The sequence below is a fragment of the Marmota monax genome, unplaced genomic scaffold (genome assembly GCF_021218885.2).
Source record: "Marmota monax isolate L192 unplaced genomic scaffold, Marmota_monax_Labrador192_F-V1.1 WCK01_AAM20220418_F8-fsc00002, whole genome shotgun sequence".
Classification (NCBI taxonomy): Eukaryota; Metazoa; Chordata; class Mammalia; order Rodentia; family Sciuridae; genus Marmota; species Marmota monax.
In genome coordinates, this window is record NW_026693571.1 from 218,560 (window position 1) to 231,836 (window position 13,277).

Here is a 13,277-nt window from a genome sequence, read left to right on the forward strand (position 1 = left end):
TTTACAAAACCTTTAAAGAGGAACTAATATCAATACTTTTCAAGCTACTTCAGGAAATAGAAAAGGAGGGAGAACTTCCAAATTCATTCTACGAGGCCAACATCACCCTGATACCTAAACCAGACAAAGACACTTCAAAGAAAGAAAACTACAGACCAATATCTCTAATGAACCTAGATGCAAAAATCCTCAATAAAATTCTGGCGAATAGGATACAAAAGCATATCAAAAAAATTGTGCACCATGATCAAGTAGGATTCATCCCTGGGATGCAAGGCTGGTTCAATATACGGAAATCAATAAATGTTATTCACCACATCAATAGACTTAAAAATAAGAACCATATGATCATCTCGATAGATGTGGAAAAAGCATTCGACAAAGTACAGCATCCCTTTATGTTCAAAACTCTAGAAAAACTAGGGATAACAGGAACATACCTCAACATTGTAAAAGCAATCTATGCTAAGCCTCAGGCTAGCATCATTCTGAATGGAGCAAAATTGAAGGCATTCCCTCTAAAATCTGGAACAAGACAGGGATGCCCTCTCTCACCACTTCTGTTCAACATAGTTCTCGAAACACTGGCCAGAGCAATTAGACAGACGAAAGAAATTAAAGGCATCAAAATAGGAAAAGAAGAACTTAAATTATCACTATTTGCAGATGACATGATTCTATACCAAGCAGACCCAAAAGGTTCTACAAAGAAACTATTAGAGCTAATAAATGAATTCAGCAAAGTGGCAGGATATAAAATCAACACGCATAAACCAAAGGCATTCCTGTATATCAGCGACAAATCCTCTGAAATGGAAATGAGGACAACCACTCCATTCACAATATCTTCAAAAAAAATAAAATACTTGGTAATCAACCTAACAAAAGAGGTGAAAGACTTATACAATGAAAACTACAGAACCCTAAAGAGAGAAATAGAAGAAGATCTTAGAAGATGGAAAAATATACCCTGTTCATGGATAGGCAGAACTAACATCATCAAAATGGCGATATTACCAAAAGTTCTCTATAGGTTTAATGCAATGCCAATCAAAATCCCAACGGCATTTCGTGTAGAAATAGAGAAAGCAATCATGAAATTCATATGGAAAAATAAAAGACCAAGAATAGCAAAAACAATGCTAAGCAGGAAGTGTGAATCAGGCGGAATAACGATACCAGACTTCAAACTATACTACAGAGCAATAGTAACAAAAACAGCATGGTACTGGTACCAAAACAGGCGGGTGGACCAATGGTACAGAATAGAGGACACAGAAACCAATCCACAAAACTACAACTATCTTATATTTGATAAAGGGGCTAAAAGCATGCAATGGAGGAAGGATAGCATCTTCAACAAATGGTGCTGGGAAAACTGGAAATCCATATGCAACAAAATGAAACTGAATCCCTTTCTCTCGCCATGCACAAAAGTGAATTCAAAATGGATCAAGGAGCTTGATATCAAATCAGAGACACGCCGTCTGATAGAAGAAAAAGTTGGTTATGATCTATATACGGTGGGGTCGGGCTCCAAATTCCTCAATAGGACACCCATAGCACAAAAGTTAATAACTAGAATCAACAAATGGGACTTACTCAAACTAAAAAGTTTTTTCTCAGCAAAAGTAACAATAAGAGAGGTAAATAGGGAGCATACACCCTGGGAACAAATCTTTACTACTCACACTTCAGATAGAGCCCTAATATCCAGAGTATACAAAGAACTCAAAAAATTAGACAATAAGAAAACAAACAACCCAATCAACAAATGGGCCAAGGACCTGAACAGACACTTCTCAGAGGAGGACATACAATCAATCAACAAGTACATGAAAAAATGTTCACCATCTCTAGCAGTCAGAGAAATGCAAATCAAAACCACCCTAAGATACCATCTCACTCCAGTAAGATTGGCAGCCATTATGAAGTCAAACAACAACAAGTGCTGGCGAGGATGTGGGGAAAAGGGTACACTTGTACATTGCTGGTGGGACTGCAAATTGGTGCAGCCAATTTGGAAAGCAGTATGGAGATTTCTTGGAAAGCTGAGAATGGAGCCACCATTTGACCCAGCTATTCCCCTTCTCGGTCTATTCCCTAAAGACCTAAAAAGAGCATGCTACAGGGACACTGCTACATCGATGTTCATAGCAGCACAATTCACAATAGCAAGACTGTGGAACCAACCTAGATGCCCTTCAATAGACGAATGGATAAAAAAATGTGGCATTTATACACAATGGAGTATTACTCTGCATTTTTGAGAGTATTACTCTCAAAAAATGACAAAATCATAGAATTTGCAGGGAAATGGATGGCATTAGAGCAGATTATGCTAAGTGAAGCTAGCCAATCCCTAAAAAACAAATGCCAAATGTCTTCTTTGATATAAGGAGAGTAACTAAGAACAGAGTAGGGACGAAGAGCAGGAGAAGAAGATTAACATTAAACAGGGATGAGAGGTGGGAGGGAAAGGGAGAGAGAAGGGAAATTGCATGGAAATGGAAGGAGACCCTCAGGGTTATACAAAATTTCATACAAGAGGAAGTGAGGGGAAAGGGGAAAATAATACATGGGGGAGAAATGAATGACAGTAGAGGGGGTAGAGAGAGAAGAGGGAAGGGGAGGGGAGGGGAGGGGAGGGGGGATAGTAGAGGATAGGAAAGGTAGCAGAACACAACAGACACTAGTATGGCAATATGTAAATCAATGGATGTGTAACTGATGTGATTCTGCAATCTGTATATGGGGTAAAAATGGGAGTTCATAACCCACTTGAAACAAAGTGTGAAATATGATATATCAAGAAATTTGTAATGTTTTGAATAACCAACAATAAAAAATTAAAAAAAAATCCCAATGCAACAAAATGAAATTAAACCCTATCTCTCACCATGCAAAAAACTTAACTCAAAATGGATAAAGGCCCTAGGAATTAAACCAGAGACTCTGCGTCTAATGAAAAAAAAAAAAAAGTAGGCCCTAATCTTCATCATGTGGGATTAGGCCCAACTTCTTAATAAGACTCCTATAGTGCATGAATTAAAACCAAGAATCAATAAATGGGAGGGAATCAAACTAAAAAGTTTTTTTTTTTTTTTTTTTCTCAGCAAAAGAAACAATCTGTGAGGTAAATAGCCTACATCCTGGGAGCAAATATTTACCTCTAACACATCAGATAGAGCACTAATCTCTAGGGTATTTAAGAACTGAAAAAGCTAAGCACCGAAAAAACAAATAACCCAATCAACAAATAGGCCAAGGACCTGAACAGACACTTCTCAGAAGAGGATATACAATCAATCAACATATATGAAAAAAATGCTCATCATCTCTAGCAATCAGAGAAATTCAAATCATAACTATTCTGAGATATCATCTCACTCCAGTCAGAATGGCAGCTATTATGAAGATAAACAACAATATGTTGCCAAGGATGTGGGGGGAAAAGGTGCACTCATACATGCTGGTGGGACTGCAAATTGGTGCAGCCAATATGGAAAGCAGTATGGAGATTCCTTGGAAATCTGGGAATGGAACCACCTTTTGACCCAGCTATTCCTCTTCTCGGACTATACCCAAAGAACTTAAAAACAGCATACTACAGGGACACAGCCACATCAATGTTTATAGCAGCACAATTCACAATATCTAAACTGTGGAGCCAACCTAGATGCCATTCAGTGGATGAATGGATAAAAAATATGTGGTATATACACGATGGAATTTTACTCAGCAATAAAAGAGAATAAAATCATGGCATTTGCATGTAAATGGATGGCGTTGGAGAAGATAATGCTAAGTGAAGTTAACCAATCCCCAAAAAACAAATGCCAAATGTTTTCTCTGATATGGGGTAGGGAGGGGGAACATGAGAGTAATAGATTAATTCTAGATAGGGAAGAGGGGAGGGAGGGAGAGGGAGGAGGCAGGGGATTAGCAAAAATGGTGAATTGTGATGGACATAATTATCCAAAGTACATGTATGAAGATAAAAATTGGGTGTCAACCTATTTTATATAAAAACAGATATATGAAGAATTGTGGTATATATGTATAATAAGAATTGTAAAGCAAAAAAAGTACATGTATAAAGACATGAATTGGAATTAGCATATTTTATATAAAAAAGATATGAAAAATTGTGCTATAAATATGTAATAATAATAGTAATGAATTCTGCTGTCATGTAGAAATACAAATACTGTTATGTTCTACCCAGTAAACTTCCTTTGATCATAAAAAAATGAACCCATCCATCTCATCTGTGGAAGGGAGGGAGTAGAGTGACTGACAGGTGGGATGCTGCATTGATGTGTCTGTTTATGGCCTGCATCACTGCATTTGGGTTCTGCCCTAGAGGAGGAGCTGGGCTGAGGGGAGTGACATACCTAGAAGAACTATTTACTTCTGAGTCGGCAGGTTTGGGAAGATGAAGAAATAACCCTTCCAGGTCAGAATTTTGCATGGAAAATGAACACGTAGCCTGTCTCTAGGAGTACAAATGGGGGCAAGATCTAGTCGTGAGCACAGGAGTAAAGTTACAGCCCTTATCAAGAGGCATGGGACTATGGGCTAGACCTATGGCCTTGGCCAACTCTGTGTAATTATTAGGATCCGGAGGCAGGAATCTTCAAAACAGCAGTATCTTGTGCCAGAATGGGGCACTGCTAACTTCCTCAAGAGCAGGTGAGAGACTCAGAGTGCGCAGTGTTAACTCCTTAAGATAGAGACACTGTGAGGGCTGAAACCCTTCCTTCTCCACACTCACAAGAGGGCCTGGGGAGCCAGACTGGTTTTCGGGAATTCAATTCTGGCTTCCTTTCTGAAGATGGGAGCAAGTGTCCAGGTGATTCCATTACCTGCAATGGGTAGCTAGATGGATGTCCCAGGTGAGGTGGGTGAGGAAAGGATCACAGGAGCCCTCAGGCTGAGAAAATGAGGAATGAGGGGTGCAACCTTGGGCAGGGGTTACTTTTCCAAGGACAGCGTTTCCCCTGGGGAGCTGGAGTGGGCAGAGAGCAGAAGTGGGTTGGGCGCCCCCCACGGTGGCCCTGGGGCTAGCCGAAGTGGGTGGGGAGGAGCAACCACTCAGTACTTGGGCTTCACAGTTTAGCTCTACAACAGATGGAGTCCATGAAATGAGGGGGCCGTGCTGCCCAAAGGGCGTCAGTGGTGCTAAGGAGGCTAGGCCTGGCCTAGGTTAGGGGAATCCTGCTAAGCACTTAGATTTCTCAGCTGAGAGGGGGCCATGGCACAGGGTGCAGCTGATTCATTGAGGCAGGAAGTGCGCTGTCGCCAGAGGAGGTCAGCAGGAGCAGTACCCAGCCAAGGTGCAGCTCAGTGGCCCCAAGACCCCGCCATCCTTCTTCTCTCTGCTTGGAGCATCCACAAAGCAATCCTGCCTCCTCAGGAACCTCGGGGCGCCCCACGGATAGCTCCAGTTGCACAAGTGAACCTAACTTCGCTGCTGGGGGAAGGGGGGAGGGGGGAGGGGTGAGGCATCGAATGAAAGACACTCTGGACACGGGAAGTGGGGGCCAAAAACTCAGCCTGGAGAGTCCCGGGCGCGACGTTGCCCGACCCTTGCACCACTCTGGAGGGTGCTGGAGGGTCTATGAATGGCAGTGCTTTGTCTATTGTTTTTAAATCCCTGAAATTAAGGCTAAGATTATTATTCTTTAATATTTTAAACTACTAGGGCTACTGCAGGAATCGCTGTGATTAAGAACTGTTGTTATACCCACTTTGACATGTATGTATATGCTTATTTGATCACTCAGTAAGCTTAAAAGTATCTTCAACTTCCATTTTAATTTTGCCTTACAGGATATATTTTGGTGATTAATATATGGTTAATGGTTCAGACATCACATTAGAAAATGCCGCAAATAACTCACACGCAGGTCAGCATGAACAAGGAAGCACAAGCAGAAGAAGCCAAAGAAGCAGAAGAAGAAGCTCTTTTATTGTATACATCAGTCTTTTTATAGTATTGTGTACAAAGCATTCCAACAGCAATGAATCAGGTCTTTAAGCTAGCTAAACATAGTATACAGAAGTAACTTACTAATCAGAAGTGACCTGCTTCTCATGGCTTAATGGACTCTTGGGCTGGAGCATTCTGAACTCTGCTCTTTGTTAAGAACAGATAAAAATTTTTCTTAGAGCCCTCCTAGCTCACTTGGCAGAACATCCCATTTGCAGGCAAGCTCCACCAATGACAGCAAACTTCTCATCTGCAAGGACATTGGCAGTCACGTCTGATTCTCTACAGAAAAAAAAGCATTAGGATAAAAGGGTTTTAAAATCATTATTTTGTGTCTTGATTACTCAATAAAATTTTCATAATTTTCGTGGTTTAAAGAGGTGGATCTCAAAGTATGATCACCAGCTCAAGCAAAGGGACACCAGGAGCGAATTTGTTTGAAATGCAAATTCTCAGTTTCTATCTAAGACCTGTTCAGTCAGAAATTCAGGGCCACATCTTATCTATCAGTGTTCAGCTAATGCTCCAGAAGATTATGATGCCTTAATCATTTAACTACTGAACCATAGTGGCAACATGGAAGATGAGGGTAAAATCCTTTGGCTAAAATAATCTTTGGAAAAATCATGTACAGAACAAAAATTTCCTTGCTGGCTAACTGTAAAAGCAAGCCTTAATTATTTTAATGCCACCAGTGATATACAGAGGAATATGTACTGCTAAAATGTGAAATTGTTTAAATTCTTCATTACCAGAGTTTCATTATTATATTGTCATCTAATAAGCTAGAGAACTTCATTTGAACTTGACTAATTATATTCTTACTTTGTTCACAATATTGTTATATTCACCACTTTGACCAGTGGTGCCAGCTGGACTGTTGACACATATTCTTTCCACAGTGCCCTCAATCTGTGGCAGTCTCTATTCAGAGATGAGTTTTATATCTTAGACTGCAGAAGCAGTGACATCATCAGCATTAGCTGATTAGTTAGCTCATCTGACCAGCATTCTAAGGAGAATTGTCCTGGTGTACATGAAAGAAAATAGCTTTCTAGAGATAGCACAAACTATTCTTAGTTCTCATTGTGCATAAGAGAAAGCCCAGGTCTTTTAAGATAATACATATGTGGATTTTCCTGCCCAGGCTTGCTCTAAGTGTTCCCTTAACTTGGCAAGGTTTTTGGGAATTAATAGGGGCATCCAGGGACATGGAGTTTTATTGCCTCCCCCCCCCTTTAGTAATGATATACTTGGATAAGCTGTTATACCGATAACCATGGAAATAATGGTATAATATTCTCATCTAAAAATAATGACAAGAATCATATTACTAGAAATTATAATAAAGGGATTGAGCCTCTCTATAATGAAGACAATGGTAAATCTGCCTCTTAAAAATGCATTTGAAACCAATATGACAATATAATATGCAAAGCAAATTTGAAGACAATTATTGTATCTGTAAATCATTAATATTTTGGGCAGATAATCAGAAAATAATTAAACAATATTACTTATATCATATTTTTTCTAACATCAGCTTTGGAAGGATTCCTGGGCATGGAAAATTAATGGTGTTGCCAACAAAAGTTTCCACAGGTGTTTTGAAAATCTCTATTATGGAGTGGGTATCATTGATTTGTCCAAGAAACATAAACCATAGGTGCTCATTATGGTAAGAAAGTCCTAATTTGTGCTTAGTAGAGAAGAGAGATGCAATTTGTATTATTGATTCAGTTTTAAAATATATTCTAAATGTATAAATTATATTTTTATGTTTGATGTATTTTTTTACACATGTATGAAATGGATGCAAGTTACAAAATCATTAAGTTTTGAATACATTTGTTGTGGTGATAAGAACACTCAACATGAGTATACTTTCTTAACAAATTCTAAGTTTGCAATAACTAGGTTTAATGTTGTAAAGCAGATCTCTAGAACTTCTTTATTTTTAGTAACTGAAATTTTACATGAGTTATATGGCAATTCTCCATTTTCGTTTACTCTCAGGCTCTGGTAACTACCATTCTATTCTCTGCTTCTATGAGTCTGACTATTTTAGATACCCCATCTAAGTGGAATCACGCAATAATTGTCCTTCTGCAAATGACTTATTTCATTTACCATATGGTTCCCCTCATTCATCTATGCTTCTGCATATGGCAGGATTTCCTTTTCAAATGTTAAATAATATTTCAGTGTATGTGTGTTGTTTTCTATATCCACTCATCCATTGATGGATGTTTATATTGTTATGCATTGATGGATGTTTATATTGTGAATAACGCTAGAATAAAAATGGGAGTGAAAAGTCTTTTGAGATCCTTATTTCAAATCTTTTGAATAAATAACCAGAAATGTGATTTCTAGATAATTTAGTAGTTTTACTCTTCATTTTTGTAAGAACCTCCACATAAATTTCCCTAGGGACTGCATAAGTTCACATTCCCACCAACACTTTAGGGTTCCATTTTTTCCATATCTTCATCAACACATTTATTTGTTTAGATATTAGCCATCCTAACAAATGTGAGGTTATATCTCATAGTTTTGATTTTCATTTCCCTGATAATTAGTGATGTTGACAGCACTTTCATAAGCCTGTTTGCCATCTTTCTTAATATTCCTTTGGCTATACAGGGTTCTCTATTGTTCTGTGTGAAATTTAAGGTTTTTTTTTTTTTTTTTCTATTTCAACTAAGAAGGCCATGGGTATTTTGGTAAAGAATGGATTAAGTCTGTATATGACTTTGTATTGCATTTCCATTTTAATAGTATTGTTAATTGTATACCATCCATGAACATGACATGTATTCCTGTCTTATTTACTTTATTGTGTTTTGGAGTTTTCTATATACTTCAAGTTTTTTTAACCTCCTTCATTGAGTTTATCCTCAGTATTTTTTTTCTTCTTGAAGTTACTGTAAATAAGAATGCTTTCTTAATTTCTCTGTCATCTTTCTGTTATGGTGACAATACACTGTGATAATCAATTTATAAGAATAAAACGTTTATTTTGGTTCATTGTTTCACAGGTTTCAGTTAATGTCTTCCATTTCTTCTGAGACCTTTCTTTTATAGTCATTTGGTTTTATTGCCTTTTCAGTGGGTTACAAGGGATTGAACTCAGTCAATGGACCCTGATGTGTTTGGTCTAAGGCAGCAAAATATATCCTTCTAGATGGTATGGCAGAGGAAGCCTGTTTGCCTCATGGTAGCTAGTTGGAAAAGAGGGATAAAAGAGGGGGCCAGGATCCCAATATCCCTTTCAAGAATATACACCCAGTGACTCAACTTTCTTCCACTAGGCCCCACCTTCCAAAAGTTCTACCCCCAGGCAGTAGAACCACAGGCTAAGAACCAGGCTTCTAACACATGAGCCTTTGAGGCCTAGGGGTGGAAAACTATAGGTTTAAACTTGAATGTCCCCCAAGGGCCAACGTGTTGAAGGCTTGATCCCCAGCCTGTGGTACTATTGGGATGCAGTGGAACCTTCAAGAGATATGGCTTATTGAAAGTAGGCTAGGTCATTGGGGGTACATTGAGGGAGCACGGTACTCCAGCTTCTTCTATCTCTCTGTTTCCCATATGCCATGAGGTGAACAGTCCTCCTTAGTCATGTGCTTCCACCATGATGAAATTTCTCATGATAGGCACAAGGCAACAGAGCCAAGCAACCACAGAATGAAACTTCTGAAATCGAAGACAAAATAAATCTTTTCTCCTTATAAGTTGATTATCTCTGGTATTTTGTCACAGTATCAGAAAGCTGACTAACAGAGTTTCCTTAGGAACACAACAGTTTTTTTGTGTGTGTTAATTTTTTTATCCTGAAACTTCACTGTATTTTTCACTAATTCTAATTTTTAAAATGTTTAGTATTTTTATATCTAAGATATCACCTGGAAGAAGAGATAATTTTACTTCTTCCTTTCCAACTTGGATGCTTTTTATTTCCTTATCTTGCCTAATTGCTGACTATGGTTTTTACTAAGATGTTGACTACAAATGGCGAGAGTGGGCATTGTTGCTTTGTTCTTTTTTTCTCCAGTTTCCAAAATTTTATTATCAATTTTGCCAGTAGTTGCTTACTCTTATTAAACTAATTATACAAACAAACAAACAAAAATCCCAGATACAGATGAGCAATTTTCCAGCCCCATAATCAAGCAAACTGCATATATATTCTTGTCACAGAGCAAGAGGACACTTAAGATCAACCCAAGAAGAGCTTTAAGTATCCTCAGGAATACATCTACTTGTCACTCTAGGTCTAGACAGTCCCTTTTTAATTGTCTAACTCTTCACCCAGATGCTTTTTACAATCTGAAAATATGAAATCACTCAAATGAAGTACCCCTTCAGAACATTGTTGAAACAGATTAAACATGAAGATATTGCAGACCCTTGTTCTTAAATGTTAAAAATATTTATATTAGTAAATAGAATATTTTTACTCTTGGATATATTCTGTTACATTCTAAAGATCTTTTGTTCTGCCTTTTCGATAATGTCTTCCATTTCTTCTGAGACCTTTCCTTTATAGTCATTTGGTTCTATTGCTGTTTTTTGTGTGTGTGTGGGGGGGGGAGGGTACCAGGGATTTAACTCAGGAGCACTTAGTCACTAAGTCACATCCTGAGTTCTATTTTATTTTATTTTATTTTTTAATGTAGAGACAGGGTATCACTGAATTTCTTAGTGCCTTGCCTTTGCTGAGGCTGGCTTTGAACTCGCAAACCTCCTGCTTGAGTCTCCTGAGTCATTGAGATTACAGGCATGTACCACTGCATCTGGCTTGTTCTATTGCTTTTAGCCTCTCCAGTGGCAAACCATTTTCTTTTGCACCTATGCAAATAACTTTTATATATAGTGGGGATGGGGAAGCATACTCATGATTTGTCATTAGAAAGATTTGACAGGTTCTTTCCCTTCTTGAGTTGAAAATTTCTCTTCTATTACAAAATATATTCAACTTTTAACCTCCCTTTTCCCCCATGCCACCTCTGACTTATTTTGCCTTGGTAATTGCCAAAGTCAAGCTTAAAATTCTGCAGGTGGGTCATGAAGCAGAGAGTGGCCAAAGGGTTTTGGAGATGGATCCTCTCTGTCATTTAGTTGCTGCCATAGGTGAAATACAGAAAACCTTCCTTCTCCTGGTCTGTGCCTTTCTCGCAACATGAGCTAGCCATATCTCACCAGAGCCTGCACTGCACCATCCCAGAGGTTGGGAAGCAGGATTGCAAGAAACCCACAGCAACCTGGTGCTGCTGCCAATGGAGGAAACTGGTATTTGAGGCCTAGGGGCTGGGGAAGACTCCCTTGCTTTGTTTTTGATTTTCAAGGAATTTTTTATTTTTATTTATTTATTTTTTTTTACCATTCAAAACATTAGCTTTCTATGGATGGCTTTTATTTTGTGAAGATAATATCATTCTATTCTTAGTTGTTGAAGTTTTTATCATAAAATGATCTTGAATTTTTTCAAATGCCTTCTCTGAGTCTATTAATATAATCAACTGATTTTTAATCTTTTGTTCTGTTTATTTAGTTGATCACATTAATTGATTTTAATATATTGACCCACCCTTGTAACCCAGGAATAAATCCCATTTAGTCATGATGTATTATCTGTTTAATTGTTTTATTGAATTCAGTTCTCTGTTATTTTGTTATAGATTTTTGCTTCTGTGTTCATCAGAAGCTTTGTTTTGTGGTTTTGCTTTTTAAATCATCTTTAATTTTGGTTGTAAGGGCATTGATGGTAGTATGGTCCTCATGAAATACGGTTCTTGATATTTTACTTTACTGGCCACTAATTATTAGATTCTAGAAGCATTTGACACAGCCCCTGAAATACTCATGTTTTCCTGATTACTATTTTTGTTTCTATTCATTTTAGGATTTTTTTTTTTAAGTTTGGGGTCATTCCTGGAATCCTATCTCCATGGCACTTCTCCTGTCCCTTTGTCTTTTGAAGAGCATGGCATTTCATATCTGCCTCCTCCAGTCCTTCCTGCTGAGGGAATGCAAGCATTATACTATTAAAAATGCTTTTATGGCCCTGGAGCATTAGTGCGCACCTGTGGGAGAATGAGACAAGATGACTGCAAATTCAAGGCCAGCCTTGGAAACGGATCAACAGCTTTAGCAATTTAGTGAGACCCTGTCTCAAAATAAAAACTATAAAGGACTGGGGATATAGCTTAGTGATGGGATACTTTCTTAGCATGTGGAAGGCCCTGTGTTTAAACCCAGGACTGGGGGGGGGGAATTATTACATGTGAATTAATTTTATTTCCATATAAACTGTGAGATATAATGCAAAGAATGGATTCTCATAAATCTAACTTTGCAGGAACTTAATCCTAGGGAGCTAGTGTGGGATTGAAATGAGACCCCTGGGTTTCCAGATGTGTAAGTTCCACAGAGAAGCTAAAGAAGGTGACTCATACCCCTACATATCTAGTGATCAGTTCCATTTGTATCTCCATTTAAATTTACATTGCTAGGTAAGAATTTGCTAAAGAACTCCTCATTTAAAAGGGACTGGAATCTGATCTTGGAAACCTTGAGCCAAAGGTTTGGCCACAGTTGCAGAGTTAGGACTGAGATTCTTTCTTTTACTTACAGCCTGTCCTATCACACTAGAAAGTGTCTTAGACAAAGCAAATACCTACTAAATATGTTTGTTATCAGTAGCTGTGATCTAAACATAATTTTAAGTAACACTGAGGAAAAAACAACTTGATTGATAAATATAAAGGGTCTTCTCTCTGTGGCCCATTATTTGGTTTATTTACTGAATTAATTTCATTGTAATTCTTCTAAGGGCATAAGTTGGATATTTCCAAATAAATACCAAGTGAACATGGCACCATTATTTTTTTTTAGTTGTCAATTGACTTTATTTTGTTTAGTTATATGTGGTGCTTAGAATTGAACCCAGTGCCTCACACATGCTAGGTGAGTGCTCTACCACTAAGCCACAACTCCAGCCAAGCACCATTATTTTTTGAGGGGGTAAAGGACAGGATTGGGGTTCAAAGTATAAACTTAGTGTATATGCACATTCTCATTTACATTAATTTTTTCTAATCATTATTCCTCTTTCTTTATTCTTCTAACTTGAGCCCCAACCCAAATATGGGGTATTTTCTTCACTATTAGTATGTTTGTTTATTTATAGAAATGCAAATGTAAGTGTCCAAAATCTAAGCATGATGGGAAAATAATTCATGTTGTCTGTACTTCCATTAGTTTGAGATGGTACTAG

General features: G+C 37.9%; 1 pseudogene; it reads right to left on the reverse strand.

The window, feature by feature from the left end:
* Positions 1-6,186: 6,186 nt before the first annotated feature.
* On the reverse strand, positions 6,187-11,193 carry LOC124102673 (gamma-glutamylcyclotransferase-like; annotated as a pseudogene).
* Positions 11,194-13,277: the final 2,084 nt, after the last annotated feature.